Source organism: Neopsephotus bourkii, unplaced genomic scaffold (genome assembly GCF_033783945.1).
Source record: "Neopsephotus bourkii isolate Nb327-2 ecotype Australia unplaced genomic scaffold, CSIRO-AGI_Nbou_v1 NB_1589, whole genome shotgun sequence".
NCBI classification, from domain to species: Eukaryota; Metazoa; Chordata; class Aves; order Psittaciformes; family Psittacidae; genus Neopsephotus; species Neopsephotus bourkii.
In genome coordinates this window covers 1208427-1222939 of record NW_026902065.1, presented here as the reverse complement: position 1 = coordinate 1222939, position 14513 = coordinate 1208427, and the positions used below count along the sequence as shown (strand labels likewise).

Genomic DNA, 14513 nt, shown 5'->3' with positions numbered 1-14513 from the left:
CAATAAATTAGGCGATAAAGAATTATGAGGAATCTGTACTGGTGTGACATTCAAGTACCTCGTAGTATTCAGTACTTGGAAGAAATTGGTTTATATTACATTTTGGTAATGAAAATTAATTATTACTTTCAATATAACTTATCCATGTCGCTGCTGAAAATGAATGAAGTTAGAGTCATACCTGAAGCAGGGAGGAGGATGGAGGGGGCAGAGTTTTACATGTGAATAGAAAGAAGTTACTGCGTACTCCTCTTAGTGAGTTGATAAAGGGCTCTAAATTATCCATCTAAAGTAGTTTTTTTTACCTATCCCCGTTTCACACAACTCCTTGAAAATTTCCTTAATAGTTTGGCTAAGAAAGGAGCCTTTCAGAGTAACTGTGTAAGGAGACAGTCACAAAAAAAGTTCCTCATTACCCTGTCACAAACCAGAGCACTTTCCTGGCTGACACACTGCAAAAAACATTTAATCCTCCCAGGCTCTGGTGTTGCCAGCTTTTAAGAGTCAGATGTGCCCTATTGTTCTCCTCTTGCCCTCAGAATATGTATTGCAGTGCTGGTGACTGTAGAGACATTCCTGCTTTGAGGTTGTACAGCCCCTCAAAAGTGTAACCTTGATGCATATCCTCATCTCTCTTGACTCACCTCAAGCAAAGTCAGCCTAAGGAAATGGGAGTATTTATTTACAGAAGCAAAATACACCACTCCATTAGAAAGGTGACAGAAAAGACAGCACATTTGCTGTACTTCACCCCATGTGGAAATGCCTTTGCCTGTACTTAGCTCATGGGCAGGATCTTCAGCTCTACAGTCAAGGCTTGGGTTCTAGTGCTTGCTTCTATATACATTTGTTTCCTTTCCCTTCTCTGGATTTACTGTTGTCCCTTCAGCAGGCCAGAAGCAATTACTTTCTTACTTAACTGAACTACTCACAAACTTTCTTCATTAAGGAATATGAAGTTTTCCTGTTCTTTGGGTGTTGGTCAAACCTCTTCACCAAGCCATTCCTTACACTGAACCTTGAGTTTCATGTAAACATACTCTTTGACAACCATAATTTACATAAATGTATGTCTAGGGAGTAATGCTGGAATAATTATTGTACTGTCCCACTGTGTGTTACTGTCCCATTAATAATATTTTACTGAATATGGTGTATTAGCATAATGTAGCAGGTAAAGAAATGTGTATGAACTTGGGCACTGCATGGTCAAAGATAGGAAAATCTGCATGGAGATAATTAGGGGGATCATCTCCTTGCTTGTATTTTCTGCCACAGTTTCAATGAAGCTCCCTTGGGGAAAGAAACCAAGCATAAAGACTTATTCTAAAGAAAGAATATGGAGCAGAGGCAGGCCTAAGATTGAAAAAAAAAATACAGACAGAAAATACAGGAACACAGAGAAGGATAATTAATGGAAGTTAAAAAGTGGGTGTAAGTCAGTCTCCATAGAGCAAGGCAAGGTTGTTAAGCTGATAAGAGCTGTGAAAAGCTCTAACTTACACATGGAGACAGAATTCCTGTGCTACTGCCAGCCCTCATAACGTACATATCACAGCTCCCAAATGTATGATTTTGTAAGTTGGCCAGCCTGTCTTTTTAATTCTGTCTGACCACCTGCTTCTAGTACAGTTTTTTAATCCTGGCAAGAAACTGGTCAGCATCTATATCTGCTCATCTCCCAGACAGTCATGCACAAAGAAAGAATTAATGGGACAGTTCCATAGCCCCAGGACTATGCAAGGCTCATACGTCCAAAATAGTGATCCTGTATGTTGGGTAGGAGAGGGAAATGAATGTGTCCAAGCAAAAGCGTATTCTCAAGCCTCTATCAGGGGATGCAGTCCCATTAGGCAACAGTGAGTTTGATGGTGGTGACAGTAGGATTGAGGGTTTATGGATAAGAATTAGGTCTTTAGAAGACGTGTAGGTGTAGTAGCACTTAGTGACATGGTTTAGTGGTGGACTTGGCAGTACAAAGTTAATGGTTGGACTTGATGATCTTAAACGTCTTTTCCAACCTAAATGATTTTATGATTCTGTGGTTCTGTGACTCAGTGGAAATCGAACATCTTAGAAATCAAGGGCAAGTAAGTTGGAGTGATACTGTTGCTCTTCTACTGCTGTAAATATTGTTTTAGATCATATGGTGATTCTCAATTTGTCCTCACCCTGACAGCATTACAGAAGATTCAAAGGATGTGTCATGTCATTTGTCCCAAATATTCTTCTAAAAGAACTGGGTTTAAACTGATATTTTAATCCCTTCCTTGTTTTTCCTTCGGAAGTCCCAAGTATATTTATAAAGATTTCTTGAAATATTACTTAAACAGAAGAAAAATTAAACTCCTGTGAAGGGAAATTGTACTCTCTAGAGGAATCTGGCACTATACCCAACTCCAGCTTTGAGGGCACCTTAGACCCACAGGCCCTCCCAGGAGTGTTCAAACACCCACTCGTTGGCTAGAAGTGGCCATTATAAACTTGCTTGCTCCAGGATGTTGTTAGAGCAAATAGAAGATTTTTTTTCACATCAGTGCAGGAAAGGCAAGAGCTTCCTTCTTCAGGTTGCTGCAGGATAACAGTCCAGCACAGCCTCTTCCAAATTACAGCCATGCAGATAAAGAGAAGGGGTCCTAGAGTCTGCAATTCTTTCTGTGCCCAGGAAGACTTTCCTTCCCAACAAAAGTAGTGACAGAGCCCAGGAGCTCAGACTCCCTTTTTCTAGGACACCACACTTGGAAGAAATTCTGATTTGGGATTGGTTTCAATTTAATCAGGTCCAATTTGCTGTGTAGAAAGGCCCACAGTATGTTTTAAATAGCACCTGCAATACCCAGTATTCTTGTTCTGCAAAGGTTCTTCTTCCATTCCTCTTAAGAGCTGCTGAAAAGATAAGACCCTTACCCAGTGACTTAATATTTTAGGTGGTAAAGCTGCTTACTGCATTTTCTCTCTATATGGAAAAAAGGAAATAGGATTCCTTTGTAAATTATTGCTGTTCTTCCATTTTCCGATAAGCTTTTTGCATATGCCTTTACAATAAATGAGCCAACTATTCTGTGAGTGCACAAATTAGGGCTGTACATATGTGATTTCATTTTAAAATCTCTTCTTTGAAGTTGCAACCTTAGGATTTGGGAGAAATTCACACCTTTCTTTGGTAGCCTGAAACAGTGTCTCAAGCAATGTAACATTTAGAAACTTCTCTTAGCAGTTTATGGGGGTTTTATAGTTGCACTCTTTCTATATGCAAGCTTCAATCTCTATGTGTAAATATGTCTTTGGGAAGCAGTAACTTGTATTTCAAGAGCCAGATACAGCTTTCAGCTGGGATTTGGACATCTCTGCTTTAGCCTCATTCTCTCTTGCTCTCCCAAAGATAGGCAGTCTGTTTCTCTAGGACAGATATATAACTCCAAAATACGGACTTCAAAGGTGTGAGACTTCAGCCAGCCCAGTGAAGATAACCTGTCATGCATGTTTTCCGTGACTTAGTTGACACTGATTATGTTTTCTATTCATCTTTCACTGGATTTTGACAGTTCTAAACTTGAGAAAGCACCTAGCCTAAGGGAAAAGAGTGGGACTGTAGATCATACGCATTCTTGGATGAAGTGCTGCGAAGCGTTTCAGACAGTAAGGATTAGTGTAACCAATATGCCTTTATTGCAGAAATTGTGTGAATTCTTCTGAGAAAAGAAGCAGTCTGAAGCGATGCTCTCAGCCATCAATCTTTAAGTTCTTTTAAAAACCGTATCAGCTAATTGTTTTATTATTCTTGCTAACCCAAAATATTGGTACTGAAATGTCTTAATTTTTTTCCAAACTTACAGTTTTTACTTTAAATTTATGTTTCTCAAGAGCATTCATGGTAAGTAGTATTGTGAATTTATTTGGGACCTGACTATAATAGTCGTCAGAATTACAGGTTGTGTTACAGGTTTCAGGTTCAGCCAGAAGCACAAGTAGCATGAGACTGTCTTTGTACTTTAGCTAGCATCGGGTGACAATTCTTGTGTCTGCCTGTTTCTTTAGGCCATTGTTGTGCATGAGTCACAGCTGAGACTGACAAATGAGACCCGAATAATCCCTGTTAGAGATCAATGTTGAGAGACTCTGAGAAGAACACCACATCTAAGAGCGTTATGGTATTTCTAGGTATATGTCATAACTCAGAGAATATATTGAACAGTGATGTTCTACTACTGCATGTTAGTTTCATACAGCTATCTGATATGATGAATATTTTAAGTACTTCTGTGCAACAGCAACTGGACAGTACGTAACTAATGTATTTCAAATAATTCTACTTGTACACTAAGTCATCCAGAGAATATAAATTACAATTAATGTTCATCTGTGCAAGTAGTCTTCTCTGGAAAGCTGGTGAAAGCAGTAAAGCAGAATCGCCTACCTCCATTAATCAAGCATCCAAGAAGGAGAAATGTCAGGCTTGATAGGAGGACTGAGATTCCCATATTCACACTTTGCATGAACAGAAAAAAAATATATAGAAGCTGTTTGCTTTGTCTCAGGAGCTCAAACAATGATAAAAATCCATACTGACATCATAAATACCAGAAAAGGTCAACAGCGATTTTGGTGCAGGATTAAATGCCCACAGCTGAAGAGGGACCGGCACATAGTCAATCCCAAACTTAAAATTTGCAAACACTCAGTATGTGGGTGCTTTGGCATATTGCTCTGCAGAATGCCTGAGGTAGCAATCTAGGTTCGTGCTATTTTTGCAGCTTCTTCAGGAAAAAGAGCAAACAAAAATCACAAGCATCAAAAAATTCAACATCCTGTGTAGGTGGTTCAGTAATGATATTCCTACAAGAACTATTATACATTAGGTTGTAATATCAAATGCATGCATGACTTTTCATTTGTGTGCGAGTTTAGTGTGCCAGAAAGTGAGATGCTGATGGCTCTGGTGAGAGTCAGGCAGAGTCAGCAGGTGCTGTATAAATTTCCCTGAATTTGGCTCCATCAGTGAATCCCCAGTTTAATAAACTATACCTGTCACAGACCTAGGCTCTTCTGCAGAAATTATACTTTTTATAGGTGTGCTCTTCTTATGGTGATGTAAAATACTCAGTTGTTGCCAAGATTAGAATTTAAAATTCATTGTCACCTATGGCTGAAGGCAGTAGTTGAGCCACAGAATTGATTCTGGGCAGATCCTGTAGTTCAGTCTGTCAGTTTACACTGAGTAAATCATTAAAGCTTTCACAGATCATTTTGAGACAGGATCTCTGCAGGCTGACACACTGTTTGTGTTAAACCCTGCAGAGATCTTTCTGTTCCTTCTGGTCAGTACAATAGGTTCTCTTTTCTTACTAATCAAGAGGAAGGCATTAGCAACGTGCACCTAAGTGTGTGTAAAAGTCCATGATATGAGCCAGTCTTTTTCTGAAGGAAACAGGATCACATTGTAGCAGAGTGCATTAATAAAATTGTCAGGCAGCTAATAAAATAGCTTAAAATGATCTGAATTTTTATAGGTGTCTAAAAAGGCCGAATGGCACTTGTCTTTGCTCATAAAAGAAACATCTGTTAGCTTCTGAAAGACTTGTGTAAGTGTTTAATGGTTAGACTACAGTACATAGCTCATCCTAGGGTTATTCCACAAATGAAATACATTTTTTCTTTGAAAAGGTCCCTGTGGAGACTCCATCTACTTAAGGTTTTCTATTCCTGGTTGTTTCATTGTGATGTTTTCTTCTTTTCTGCTGCAGAATCTCTGAAGCTTCATTGATAAAGGATCCTATTTGTTAGGTATAGCTGATAGAAATGTTGGGGTGTGTCTTGCCCCTCTGTGTCATGATGCTGTTGTTATCATCTGTGTGTGAAACTACAGGAGTGAACACCGATTTATCTTGGTGAAGTACATTGTGATGTTTTCTTCTTTTCTGCTGCAGAATCTCTGAAGCTTCATTGATAAAGGATCCTATTTGTTAGGTATAGCTGATAGAAATGTTGGGGTGTGTCTTGCTCCTCTGTCTCATGATGCTGTTGTTATCATCTGTGTGTGAAACTACAGGAGTGAACACCGATTTATCTTGGTGAAGTATCAGCAAAGTAAGGATTTAGGATATTTGGAAAAAAAAAAGACAAGTTTCTAACTGTGGTTAGAGGTTAATTTTGCTGATTTTAATTAGGAGGGGATCATAGAATCAATAGAATAGTTAGGATTGGAAAGGACCTTAAGATCATCAAGTTCCAACCCCCCTGCCATGGGCAGGGACACCTCGCTCTAAACCATATCACCCAAGGCTCTGTCCAACCTGGCCTTGAACACTGCCAGGGATGGAGCATTCACGACCTCACTGGGCAACCCATTCCAGTGCCTCACCACCCTCAAGCAAAGAGATGGGGCTTACTGATTCTGTGGGCCCAGGGAAAAACACTTCTGTCTCTCCATACTTGTTCAGTATGCAGTTTGCTTTGCTGTGGTATTCCTATATCGAGAAGGAAGTATGTAAGAAAGTTGACCTCAGTAAATGAGCTCAAGGGGAGAGAGTTTATTATAGGGATCAGCATGTGCACATTCTAGTTTATGGGTTTTAATGCGACAAGGGACATAATCAGAAAATTCTGATTATGAGTTGCTGCCAAAATAGAATGGCTGCAGTTTCTGAGACATCTGTAGTTCTTTTTTAGCTGAATGGTTCTTTGTCTGTTTCTGCCACCAGACAGAAACATTTAGAGGTGAAAGGCCAACAGTGCATAGAAATTAGGTATAACTCATGGTGGGGAAAATTCTAAAGTAAAGTAAAATAAAATAGAAGATTTGGGTTCTTTATTTTTCCATTTTTATTTCCAAGGGGTACCCTTTGGTCATGTTTTCAAGCTTTTCCCATGGGGGCTAGGAATGTTTTAGTTAAAATGAAAGCTGATATTCTTTTGTCATCTTTTGATTCCACAACTAGAGTTTTCAGAATAAAACCACACCATATATTACAAGATTTGTAATAAAATCTTGTTAGCTATACTGAAATTTTGAGGACTTTTTTTCTACCTTCTCAACATCAATCTAGTGCTTTTCCTGCATTGTTTTTCTCCACTCTTTTTAAACCTGCCACTCATTCTACAGCTGTCTTTCTGGGTTAGTTGCTGTGATGTATCAAACACCCAAACTAAACATTGCATGACTCACAGTGTTAAAGCAAAAAAAACCAGTTTCTGTCTCTTCAGAGCTTTACCTTCAGGATTTCAAGATACTTTAGTTCTATTAATCTCTCGTATTCCAGCCGTGGAGAATGGACCTAGAGCTTTTTGAATTGCCTTGCAAATATTTATTGAGAGAAATCTGGGCAGAGTGCAGCATCAGAAGAGCAAAGTGCATATCTCCATCTCCCTTGACCAGCAGAAGCTGTGACTTTCCAGAAGCTAGAAAATCTGTCTCCCAGAGGGTACACACTGGGTGAAGAAGCATTTCTGCTTTGTGTGTTTGATCTCAGCAGAGAAAAAGTGCGTTTCTGGCAGTGGGATGCCAGTAAGCTGTGCTGAAATGAAAACCTGGGAGAACAGAGTGGGGGAAGAAACTGAGGAGGAAAAGAATAATAACCCCCTATCACAACTTAAAGGGAAGAATCAGTCAGGAGTTACTGTCCACCAATAAATGTTTTGGGTTGATCATTTTCTCCTGCAATCTGTTCACGTTCTATGCAATTATAGACACGTTCCTCCTCAGATACACTGAGTACTCCTGCCCCATCAACTCACAACTTGTTTGTTCATATATATATATATTTTAGAGGGCTATTAAAAAAAATCTCAAGATGAATGTCTGCCAGTCTTCTTGGGTGGAGTACACAGATTAAGTCCAGGTACTAATCCTTCTGGCCAGTGTCTCTGTATTCGCTGGGTGACAGTAAAGCAGAGCAAGTGTATGAGTAGGCAGTGAAGATGGAGGGAGTGGGAACTTGTCCGTTATTCCAATTAGTAATGTGTAATGATGATTCACCTCTGCATTTATGAAAAAGCCAAGCAGATGAGACATCCGGGTCATTCACCTAACAAATGAAGTTTTACTCTAGGGTTTGATAGTTATATTTCGAGGGCTAAAGAAAGAGTGATATTTAATAGATAGGTTTCCATGCCTAAGGCCCTTATTCTAATCACATGCAATCTGTCAAGCACATGTGCTTTTCACAGTTCTCTGTGAAATGCATTGTAATGAGTTGATATGCTGTTTTCTTCCTCTCTGAACCAGGCATATTCCCTGAGCCTACCTTATTCTGCATTAGCAATCCATATTTTTAAGGACCTAAGGCCCCATTTCCAATTACAAAGCTCTCATGTGAGGTTTCACCTTTTTGGTTTTATGCAACAAATTATGTCTATAATACTGTCCTTGGCAGCACATGGATTTGCATAGGGTATAGTGGAGTAGGGAGTATCTGTCTCACAGGCTCAAGTTGGAAGGTAGAATGTGTCGCACAGAGGTCAATGGTATGATTGTCCCATCAGCAGGGTGCGTGCAAGGTATTGTTTTCCGAGCAAGCAGAGGGGAGGGAAAAGGGTCTACAAAATTAAGCCAATTTATGACAAGTGCACTAAAGCTGTGTACAAATGCACCATGAGCAATAACTGGGGACAGTTGCATAAACTAGAATTTATCCATATAAATGAAAACAGTAATCAGTCCAATTTTGTGGAAATAGTATAAACCTTACAGGGTTCCTTTCCCCAGGCAATCTAGAAAATCAGGAATGCTTGAACCCCCGTTTAAACCCTCAAGCTATAAGAAAGAATTAGATATGTCTTTAATGGCTTACTTCACCCTGCATCTCCCAAGTGTCTTTACTTTACTTACATCTCAAGCTTGCTTTACTCCGTGTGCTTTGCAGTAACCTCTAGCTTGCATTCAGCACAGGCCTAGCAGTTCAATTAAAAGAAGGTTTTTTTCCCTCTGACTCTTTCCTCAAGGTACATCTTTTTGTGCTTTCAGACACTACTACCAACCAACAGATTCTTATCCTATCCTTTCCAGATACATACCAAAAGGTGATTGATAAAAATGTACAGTAAAATGAAGGGATTGTGTCCAAAACTTTTCTGTATTTTTATTTCCTGCATGTAGCCACAGTGGAATTCATAGTTTGGTCTTAAGTGTCAAGTGTGGTGATCTGTAACATCTTCTATTGCACAAGGGCTGGTGCTGAAAAGAATTTCAGACCAAAAGTGCAAAATTCGTAACTGCAGTAAATAGTGTACAGGTTCATGTCATTAAAAGAGATGCACATTCAACATTTCGTGGTGAAGACCCAGGCCAGTTTATGTTTTGCTTGCACTGCCTGAATACATAAAAGGATCCCAAGATCTAAGCTGATGATTTTCCTGTTTGGGTGTAAGATGAGCCTTTGTCAGCTGCTTGTGCTCCTCGTGGTTCTGGGATTCATTCCAGAGCTGGGACTTAATATGTCAGCAGAACAGCTTCTTGAGACTCAGTAGGCACAACTAAGTGAAACTGAAGCTACTTAAGTCCATCTTTAGGGATGTGGATCGGGGCTGACTAATCAGTCCACATGAGTAAATACTCAAAACTAGCAAAATAGGAGCTAGGGTTTACATTATGTACCCGGGAGTTAGGATAAAAAAAACTTGTCATGGTATTTGTAGTCATCAAAAGACAGGACTACTTCAGTGTTCTCTGCATGGGACTGCTCCTTGAGACTATTCAGTTGCTGAAGCAAGAGCTGCCAAATAAGGCAGCCCTCTTACAAAGCACTGCTTCATGCTGAGAATTGGTTCCAGCTGCATGCTGGTAGCCTGCGAGCTTTGGAGTATTGGTTGTAACCTGGCAAGCCCTAAATTGTTTGGGATCTGCCTGTATGGAGGACTTTCCCTCTCCCTGTGTGGTGTCTTTAATAGCTGTGCTCTGTAAAGTCTCTTTTGCTTGTAAAGAATGATAATAGCACTTTTCCTTCCACAAATCTGCATCTCCATCTACTCATTATTTAGTTCTCCTAGAGCAGTGGACCGCTGGAGCATATCATCTCCTAACTTCGGATAGATTACTGTGCATCTCTACTATCAAACTTCACATTGAAGTTATGGACCAGTTGCAGACCATTTACTCTGTCCCAGCAAATTGTTGTAGTACAGAGTGGAGTGTTACAGGATCATAATTTTATGACAAGCCACACAATGTATTTGGAAAGAGGTTAGACCAGCCTAGCCAGGCAGCCATGGAGATTGTTGATGATCAGTATTTTTATGGGGAGGCACAAGTCGGTCAGTTTTCTGAAATCAGTTGCATCAACAATGAATGAGCATTTCTTTCCTTAAATGCATGTTTTAAAGAACATGAAAGATTCCTGCTGTGTTCTTGCAAAAGTTTCCCTTGTCAAGGTCAAGCAGGTAGCAGGGGACGTCATATAGTTCAGACATGTTTTATGGTTTCTGACCCCTCTGCAAGCCTAGACAAGTCCGCTATTGCTTCCTCACAACTGACCCTCAATTCTCCAGGCTCCATTCTGGATTTTTCAGCCCTGCCTGCAGGTGATGATTACTGGGAAACAGGATTCCCTTCCTGCTTTCTCAGTGTCTCCCTCTAACCTGTTCCCTCTAACCCTTGAATATCATATTCAAAGAAATTACATCGTAGGGTGCTACTTATCCTTCATTTGTATGGATCAGAAATCTCCTCCATGATCTGGAAGTTTCCAGATGAGACCTGTTCCATCTAATCTGGTCAAGATTTGCTGGACACAATTCCCTCCTTTGCTCTTCTTCAACTCCTTTCTCCTGTCAAAAAGGTTCAAATTAATAAGTCAAAAGTTGAAGTTAAATGTTTTAAACACTGTCTTCTCCTTTTCCTGTGTATCTTGATGACATGTTGACTTCTACTCCATGAAAAAATTGTAGCCAAGCTTCAGAGGGACTTCTATATTACCTTTAAATTAGTTCCTGTTTCGATTAAATTACTGAAGGCTGACCACCATGCCTGTGATTTCTACTCATTAATTTTACTAACTAGATACATTCAGTACAAAGCCATTCTCTGAACAGTCCTTCTGCCTCTAATGCAGAACAGGCTTCATAGCCTCTTCTTTTTTGCTAGTCTTGCTCTAAGCTCTATGGTTGATACTTGGGGTTTATGGCTGGATTAGATCTTAATTTTCTGAAGAGCTGGACCATGAGCAGATGCTCAAAGCTGCCATCTTTTCCACTTCTTTAATAATTAGAAAACACTGTTGAGCAGGACATATGCATGTGTGGGTTCTTAAAGAACAGTATTATCAAACCAAATAATAGACATACCCTGAGCTTTCTAAAACCGATGCTGCCTTACCCAGCACTAATGCTAGGACAGCTGTTACAGTTTATAGGAGCTTCATTTTTAATGGGGTTTTCTCTATCATCAAATAGTCCTTCTTTCAGTTCCTCCTGTTTCACTTTACTGAGATTGCTGTAAGAGGTGAATTTAGGTAAAGAAGCAGGTTTGCAGTCCAAGGGACCACATCAGGGTTGGATCTCGATCTGGAATATGTACCTGTGCATAAGGAGAATTTGTGGAGATTTCTTTTTAAAGAGAAGCAGAAGTAAGAAAGAGCTGCAGGTTGCAATAAGCTCTTCACTATCCCTGTAACAAGAGTGTTTGCCCATATCACTATATTCCACTGGAAGTCCCCTTATATTGTCAATACAGAACATATAATCAGCATTAGCCTGACCTGGCCAGTACAGTCAGTACCATTTAAGAGTAGGCAGCAAAAACCACACTTGAATATTAGTGTGTTTCAGTTACAATAGTTCTTCATGTGCGTCAGGGCTATTTTGTCATTGCAGATGTGACACCAATATTTGAGCTGCCTTGTTTTTCACCTTTCTTAAGTTTTACAACCCTTTTTCTATCTTCCCATCACCATGTGTTTTCTATAGAGCATTAAAAACATTAGCAGCCTACACCTGAGGTCCATCTGCAGTTTCTTGCTGGAACACGCTCTCTGAACTGGCAAGGCACACTTCCCCAGATATTCAGATCTGTACTTAACGTTCCCCTAAAAGGCACAAAATTATGAGGTGCAGAAACTTATTGATGAAGACTGCTGTTTAGTGATAGAGTAAATAAAAACCTAGAGATTAAAATGTCATATCCACCTAGCACTAAGTGGTAATCTGGCATAAATTCACTGATTCATTTCTCTGCCAAAATATTAATGGATTAACTATTCTGAGAAGCCTTACCCTGGATCACATACCATCTGTCTTTCTATAGAAAGCTTAAAGTCAGCATAAACTTCAAATCATGTGTTCTGGCTAATGCAATAGAAATGTCAGTCTGTGCCCACACTTGACTATCTATCAGATTTGCTCTGCTGGGTGTCTCAGTCATGAACAGATCCTGTATACTAATGAACATAGAGCCATCTCTGGAGTGAGGCTTGGACTAACTTGGTTGAAATATATTGCTCTAGGGTACCTCACTATGTAGGTCTGACTTTCACACTGAAGGCAGATGGGAATGCTAATTTCTTGGGATGAAGCTTGGAAGGCAGAATCTAAAGTAGGAGAAATTTGATTTTCATGATCCAAAGCTATGATTAGTCTTAATTTGTCCCTTGGTAAAAGAGGAGATATTTAATAATTTCTCTAACAATATTTGAAGTCTCCAGGTTGTCAAAATTAAGGCCTAAAGACTGGGTTAGAAATCTCTGGAAAGAGTGTTGAGACCTGAAGAGCACCTTTCATCATTTTTGTCCCCTTGTGAGCAGTGTTTGGAAAAGCAATGATAAACTCTGAAGGAAGTTGCAACTAGAGCTGAAAGCAGAGACACGAGAGCTGTGATTTAAGGACTTGGGGAGGGGGTGGGGGGAAGTCATGCTTACATGTCCACCTCTGCAAAAATGCACTGAGAATATGCTTCTTAAGACATCCAAAACACCTATTACTCTTCTACTCTTCAGACTGCCTCTGTCAGGCATAGCTGTCAGGCAAAGCATGAGCTTGTTCCTGGGAGCTTTGTAGGTCTTGATGCCTTGTTCATAGTGGGTCCGTTGGCAAAGAGGAGGCAAACTCTTCCAGATGAATCAGGATAAAGTACTGTCACAATTGTATTATTAGCCTGAAAGCTTGAAGCACTTTTACCAATTACCAGTACCCATTCCCTGCCTTGCAGGTGGGATTAGGATCTCTCAACAGTATATTGAAAGCAATTGAATATTGTCTAGCGATTGCCATGAGTGAACTTGTAAGTAATTAGTACTAATGATACTTATGAGGGAAAACAGGTGTGGCTGTATCATGCCTTTCCCTTATAGACTTACAATACATGCACACTGAAACTAATTATGTAATTATATGCTAGGATTGTTGCAGAGTTTCTTTACGTATTTCTAGTGCTGTTGGTAAGGAAGTACATAGAGATAGCAGGATGTTGTAGTCTTTTCCCTTGAGATCTCACCCAAAGTTTCAAGGTAATTGTGTAGAATTAATGTTCTTAAAAATACCGGTTTTCCCCACCAGGGGATCTTGCAAGAATGTGGTGCATTTTTCACTAAAAACCCAGTGTTACTAATGGGGATCTCAAGGGAAACATTTGTGAGATTAGGCCAAGATCCTTGTCTCATTTACCATAGACTGAATCCAGAGTAACTCCATTCATTTAAGCTATCCTTGGATTTATATTGGTGAAAATGAGATGAAAATCCCGCTTCTAATTAGAAAACAGTGCATATGTGAGTTATACTGTGTTTCTTTTTTCATGAGACATCAGACTTCAGTGTGCAGCAGAGGTGTCCCAGAAGTAATCTCACCACCTATCTCAACTTAAAACCAGTTGATCCAGATATGTTTGGGTTTTTTTTTCTCAAAACTAAAAGCCTGTGAAACACTGTTAAAAACCAAGAAAAAGCTAAGGAATCAAACTTTTGGAAACTGTGAGATGTGGATAAATTTGGTGATCATGAAAGAGAAGTTGTGATAGCTTTCAGTTAATTTGGAATAGCATGGGAATTGTCTGCTTATGCCTGAGCTCTAGTTTAAGGGTCTCCTTTATTTATTCCATACACTGCAGCCCATGATATAGTGGCACAGCCCTGTTCCTAAAATGCCATTGCAGTATCAATGGCTGTTGATCATTACTTGCTTGCCAAACTGATGGGATTCCTTGTGAATCACAATGAGATTTAGTTTATGTGAATCACAATGAAATTCAGCTCAAACTGAGATTTTTCTCTCACAGGAGAAACAGATTTGTCTGTACAGCACTGTTACGAGGGCATTTTAGGTACTTGGTACCATAGAGATGCTCTGCTGTGCCCATCTGCTGTCAGCAATGACCAGAGCTGTTTCTTTCCACATTACTTAAAGTTCAGGCAAGACTCAACATTAGAAGAAAGAGATCTAGCTCAAGAGGGGACTCAGTGCCAGGGAGCCTCACAAGCGAGACAAGAACCAAGCAGTTACTGTCTCAGTTCCTGTGAAAAGCACAACAGATCATAGCTCTCCCTCTTTATTTTCTGATACACTGCTTTCCACCAGTTTCCACCCCCTTC

General features: G+C 39.8%; 1 protein-coding gene across 5 annotated transcripts in view; it reads left to right on the top strand.

Annotated features, from left to right (window-relative positions):
• The window catches only part of LARGE1 (LARGE xylosyl- and glucuronyltransferase 1), a 281109-nt gene that overhangs the window by 175753 nt on the left and 90843 nt on the right, over positions 1-14513 (top strand). The gene's annotated exons all lie outside the window — the stretch shown is intronic.